At 40.0% G+C, this 6,439-nt stretch overlaps 1 long non-coding RNA gene across 1 annotated transcript; it reads left to right on the top strand.

The window, feature by feature from the left end:
* The first annotated feature begins 261 nt into the window (after positions 1-261).
* LOC114073030 lies at positions 262-6,007 on the top strand. The gene is made up of 3 exons (XR_003574268.1): positions 262-280; positions 3,977-4,070; positions 5,897-6,007. It is a non-coding gene; the product is annotated as an uncharacterized LOC114073030 (long non-coding RNA).
* Positions 6,008-6,439: the final 432 nt, after the last annotated feature.

The raw sequence follows: 6,439 nt of genomic DNA, 5'->3' as shown, positions 1-6,439 counted from the left end.
GCCTGGGGAGTCTGGTGTGACGTTGCAGTGGAGGACTTGTCCCCACACAGCACCGAGCACACAGACTCGGGTCAGAGCCCGACCCGCTCCGCCCGGACACCGTGAGGGGCGGGCAGGGCGCAGGCGCGGGCCGGGCCCGGCAGCGGCGCAGGCGCGGCCGGCGGATCGCAGCGGGCGGGGCGGCGGGAGCGCGGCGGGCCCAGCATGTCGGAGAAGAAGCAGCCGGTGGACCTGGGGCTCCTGGAGGAGGACGACGAGTTCGAGGAGTTCCCCGCCGAAGGTGCCGGGCGGGACAGGACGGGGCGGGGCGGCAGGCGGCGGCAGTGCGGGCCGCGGCCTGGTCTGGCCGGGGCGGGCAGGCCGCGGCGGGCCCGGGGCGCTGTGCTCGGGGTGCTCTGTGTGCTGGGCCGGCCCGCGGGGTCTTGGGCTGCTGTCCTGGGCTGCTGTCCTGGGCTGCCGTCCCGCTTCAGCCCGCGGGTCCCTGCCCAGACCCCGCCCGGTGAGGGGCTGCAGCCCCGTCAGAGCCGCAGTAGAGCGCAGTCGTGCCCGTGCCCGGCTCTGTGTGGTGTCACGGCGCTGGGCACATCGCCCTGGAAGTGCTGTGTCATTGTGCCAGGGACCTGCGAACACAGTGCATGAGAAACTTGTCGCCTCTCGGCACTGGAGATGAGAATCCTCAGGGGAGAGGAGGGATGAGCGCTGGAAACTGTGTGTGAGATGGAAACGAACGTGAAAAGGAAATGATGCGCTCCGTAGTTACTCTGAAAATCTTTACTTTTGAAGCACCGATATTCATGTGTTGGTTTGCTTTTCATAGGTACAAATATACTGAATAAGGAAGTTGAATTCAGTAAAACAACTCACTGTCCCTTTGCAGAGATAATCTGGGAAACATCCCTATTAGGACATGTTTGTTTTCTATGCCCTTAATTCTGAGAATTGTCTTAAGCTGTGGATAATGAGAAATTATATCTAGCATGATGGATGAAAAGTCAGGAGCCGTTTTCTGTAATGTTTTCATAATATATGTTTTCTCCGTGGCCTTGGGTATCCTGAATCCTTCAGTACTGGTAAAAATTGTATTTCTCCCCTTGTTGACAGAAAAAGTTGATAACCTAAGTGAAATAATAGCTAAAGTAAACTTTGAAGAAGATCTCTTCTTTTTCATATGTATTTCCTAAACAGGAAAAAAATGTTTATCTTAATGTGCGTTAAGTATTCCCATTAGGGGAAGTCTCTGAAGCTTCTGGACCTTAGATTGCTCAGAGCACCGAACTGCTGTTACAGAAGGTGAAATTAATTCTATTTGGATCTAACTGTGCTGCTAAAACAAAGTACTATGTGGGCTTTCTGGGTAGCACAGAGATATAAATAGGAGTGACCACCAGCAAGGCTGTCTTGCAGAGAATAAGAACCTCTAAAGAGGCCCATTAGAATCTTGAAGTGAGGTCAGAGTTTTGGGGTGTTATAAAGAGTGTTCAAACCACTTTGACTGTTACCTGCAGTGCTTAGAGAGAGCCATGATAACTTTGTGCTCAAACCCATCCCACACTGTTCTTTCAAGTTAAAACGCCAATAGAACTTTGTCTTCTATTACCCAGGTTTTAACCAAAGGAAATCAGATAATGCAAAGCTGTGTTAAGGGATGAAAACACTGGCTCCTGGGGTTTATTCCAACTTAAAATTTTTCTTAAAGCAATTTATCAAATCAAGTTTATGTATCAAAAGCAGACATATCCAATTTTTATAGGACACTGTGAAGTGTAGTATGGTAGATTTAAGTGTATGGGAATCAATCACCTAAGAATTTTTTGTACAGTGCATTTTAGAGTATAAAATGTAATGTGTAAAATAATACAGGAGAGGATTAAGAAAACCCAGATAAATTCTAAAAATTGTTTTTTGTTTCCCAAGTGCAAAAATAGGACAATCAGTGATCAGTGTATTAAAATACATTCTTAAGAAGTCCAGCCATGACAAAATTAGAATTACAATGTGTATTAGTAATACTTACAGGTAGTGGGCTTCCAAATGCTCTTAATACTTTCAATCCCCAATAATGCTCCTTATTTTTTAACTTTTATTCAGTCACAGGCATATAACGTAGCTGGGAGTGATAACTGTATCATGCAATTGTGGAGTGTAGTATCAACATACAGATGCTGTAGAATCTTGTAGCTACAGTGATGAGAATGTAATTCCGGCTTTATTTTCACACTCTTCCCCTCCTCAGTGTGGAAGATCACATGGGCCTTTTGACTCCTCCTCACTCAGCGTGATTTGGAGCATGTTTTCACAGTCTGCCCAACTGACCTTTTATGATTGAAGCTGCTGTTTGTTGTGCGGGATACAAGTTACTAGCAGGTTTTTTTTTCCAAGTTTGTAGTTCTTTCTGAGCTACTTGTATGTTTGCAGATAGAAAAGTGTGACTTCATAATTTTAAACTAGTTTGAGCCTTCTTTTATTTTATCTTTGAAACCCAGATAAATAATGGGTAAAGCTTTTTTATTTTAACAGAAAAAAAATCAATTGTATATAAATAGGCAAAGCTTATTGCAGGTGGTTCTAAATTATAAGTCCTTCCCTTTGAGCAATTAGCAACACAACTAAATTCAAATAAAACAGTTTTTTAATCTGCATTTTCTCTTCACCTTTTCTTCCTAGTTTTTTTTTTTCTTTTGCTCTTATAGCAGGATTTTTATGGTCCTTCGTCTTTTCTCATTATATAATTTATATGATTAGGGAAGCTTAATTGTAATGCCTTTTATACATGTGTCTTTAGTCAGTTACAAATGGATTTTTGTGTCCTGGTGAACCTCAAATATTAATTTTGTTGCCTGTCAGTGTTAAAAAAGGAGGTAAATATGCAAAGACCAGGCTTAATTCTTAGAAAGTTAGCTGTCCACAGGGAATTTGTTTTTAATCTTTTACCCTGCTAGCTTCCCCTCCCCCATACCTCCATCAGTGTTTAATGTTACTTTAGGCCTTAGTCCTCAGTAGAAGGGCAGAAAATGGCTCTCTGAACTGTAAGGGGAAGAACTCTACAAATACACCAACAGACTTTGAGAAATACAAGTGGCAGAATTAGGGGCTTCTTTTGTTTTGGTAACATTTGAAAAGCTTGGTGTTGTTCTTTAGGGGAAAACTGAGAAACTCAAAAAAATTGAATTAAGCCCACTTGTGTTTTCGTGGTGATTCTGAGCTTTCAATTTTCATCATTTTTCTAAACTCGTTTGATCATAATTTTTTTTAATAACGATGCATTAAGTGGGCAATAAGTAATTTGTTAAGAATGATGTGCCAGATTACTTTTTTATAGGAAAAACAGAAATAAGGTTAGCAAATGGGCATTTAGTGCCTTGCCTCTGTAAGGGAACAGCTTCTGCTCTCTCGGGAACCCAGAAATAGCTGGTTATGGGTATCAACTGCTGTTTGCAGATGCCTGTTTCAATTTGCCTTTACTTCTGCATCATGGAGAAGTTTTTGGCATTTATCCATAGACTGACTGCATCTGATCCAAGTGAAAGGAGGATCTGTGCCTCTGTTTTGGCAAAAGCATTTGATGCATGTTTACTTTTTTTTATTCTGAAAAAAAACTATTTAAATACAAACTGGAATCTCATACCTTTTGTTGAGCTTTTAGGAGTCAAGTATTCAATGTTGCTTTCTTTTTACAATAGTGTTACAGTTTGTCCATTTGTATGAAAAATGTCTCTTATGAATGTGTAATCTTGCAAACCATGATGTGAAGTGTGTAATGATTTTTTTTTAAACAAGTTTCACTTTTATTGTAATTCAAGAAATTGTGAGGCATGTTTTAGATCTTTCTGTCTCATAAACACTTGAATGTGATCCAGACTTCTCTGTTAAACTTAACAGAAATCTGCCTTACACAGAGGCTGAGCTAATCTGTCAGGGACACATGGTACCAAAGCAATGCAGCATACAATAAACAGACCTCCTTTTCTGTCTTTAGATTGGACTGGTTTAGATGAAGATGAAGATGCACATGTCTGGGAAGACAATTGGGATGATGACAATGTAGAAGATGATTTCTCCAATCAGTTAAGGTAATTTTATTTTAACTAACTATTCTAGAAGGTGGGTAAAATGTTTAAAATGGCAATGATTGTTTAATATTTGAAAGTTTGAAATCGACCTAATTTAAAAAAATAGAGCTCTGAAATGGGAATAAGCCAAAGCTCTACTTTCTGTTTTTCTATTTAAAACCTTTCTGAACCAGACTTAGGGTTTACAGCAGTCTGAAGTACTGATCAGCATTTCTTTTTTTAATAATTCTAGTGACCCCTGAAATATGCCTTATGATATTAGGGGGACAGACTTTTGCTCTGTTACACAGCTTATACAGTGCAGAGATCTCTGCAAGCTGCAGCACAGTTCACACTTTCTCAGTTTGCCATTAGATCCTTTTCCAATGGCTTTCCTGCATATATGTGAGAGTTCTGAATTGTGCTGCAAGGATTAATGGCAAGACCTCCAAGATTATCTCTTGTGTACTATGTGCTGTGCAGAGTTTTCTGTCTGTACTTTCAAATAGCACTGCTGTTCTTTGTCCAAATGGACAAATTTTCCAGAGATCAGTGATCTGTAATAATGTTAAGGTTCTCTTCTGTGGTATGAGCATGCTGTTTATGAGCAACAACAGCAAAGTAATTGTTAATTACATGCTTTAAAGAAAGCGATAGCAATTTGGGTACCTCTAAACCAGTTGCTTAATCCTCTTTGTCACTTGTTTCAGTAATCCTTTACTGATGCATAATTAGAACTTAAATTGTTTCAAGCATCAGAACAAAGCCAGATTTTATAATTAATACCTCAGTATGTTGCATGAGGAGCAAACTGTCTGTAACACAGCCTCCTTAAACAGTTTCTGGGTTGATCTCCCTTGTTGTACTCCAGCAAAAGCAATTATTTTTGTATCTTCTACATAAAAGATCTTTGGTAGAGTTTTTCCTTATGATGTTGAAAGATGGTTAAGCTGTAACATTGGAAAACAGGTTGATATGTAATGAAACAGACTTTCAAGAGATATTATAATTCTTGATAAACATAGTTGATCTAGACAAACCTTCCCTAACTGGCTTTGATTGTAGCCTGTACAATTGGTGACTGTATGCTGCTTTGCAATGTTGCTTGGTTGCAACACGGTTTTATTTCATCTCTAGAAAGCAAATACTGCAGTCCTCCATTGTTAAGATTCCACTACTAATTACATAAAGTAACATGAAATATTTTTAGTGATTTGGAGTTCTGTATCTAGAGACACATATGCTAAGATGAGGAGATGAAACAGAGTGCACCCCTCTGTTTGGAGACAGGTGAGGAGCAGAGTGGGGACAGGCCAGGAGCGATAACAATTATAGTTGCTGACTTGCTGTCCTGGCCACAGCTAAGGGCAACAGAGCAATCCTTTCCCTCAGCATTCTTAACTGCAAGGTGTATTTCACCAAAACATAAATAAAACTACCAGAGTGCACTATTTTTAAAACAAAGAAAAAGCTTAAAATTGTCTTGGAAGCACATGCATTTAAATCACTCAGAATTGTTTGGTTTAAGGAAATTTTGAGAATAACTGTATAAGATAATATTTTGGTTTTTCTAGTGTGTGTGTTGTTGCAGGCTCGTGGGTGCTGCTTTGGGTCAGAGGGCAATAACTATGATTAAAACAAATATTTGAATTTTTCACAGGGAAGTTGCTACTAGTGATCAAGATCTGAGCTGAAGTTCAAGAACTAGAGAGTTACTGAGGTCAGGGTTACTGGTGTAAATCAAAGAGCAGTGCGACGCTGATATTCCAAAATGATCGTATATTGTATGGTACATGTAGTTTTTTAAAAAATCAAACAATTAACAGGATTATATCTGTGTGTTTCAGTATATCTATCTCTTCTATACAGAGCTGAACTAGAAAAACATGGATACAAGATGGAAACATCATAGTTTTTGCAGAACATGGAGTGGCTTGACATGGAACTGTGGATAGACTATATTGAGAAAAGAAGAAAAGGTGGAAAATGAGAAGATACACCTAGTTCATTATCTGCTTGGATTTATTATTGTTTTGTATAAAAATAAAGTTTTTAATCTTAGCCTCGTCATACGTTCAGCCGCTGCTCACCTGGTACCTTGTATTTTGGTTCTGAAATGCCTTGTGTGATGGAATTCATGAACTTGCCTTGAATGCCACTAATGATCTGTCAGTGGCTGATGATCTTGCACCAGCTCCTATCATGGGGAGCTAAATACGTGTAACCAGAACGAAGAGTAGTGAACATTTCTGTCACAGGGAATTTGGAGGTGTCAAAAAAATAAAATACTGGTCCATTCCAATTAAAATGTGGTAGAGATAGAAAGCAGCTTTAGGGAGTGATTAAGCTTGCTTTGCATCAACACTTTATTTCATAATTACTTGGGTATC

Source organism: Empidonax traillii, unplaced genomic scaffold (genome assembly GCF_003031625.1).
Source record: "Empidonax traillii isolate 1590-97213 ecotype Southwest subspecies unplaced genomic scaffold, ASM303162v1 scaffold30:size3273891, whole genome shotgun sequence".
Classification (NCBI taxonomy): domain Eukaryota; kingdom Metazoa; phylum Chordata; class Aves; order Passeriformes; family Tyrannidae; genus Empidonax; species Empidonax traillii.
The sequence above is the reverse complement of the archived record's forward strand: the minus strand, read 5'-3'. Positions and strand labels throughout refer to the sequence as shown.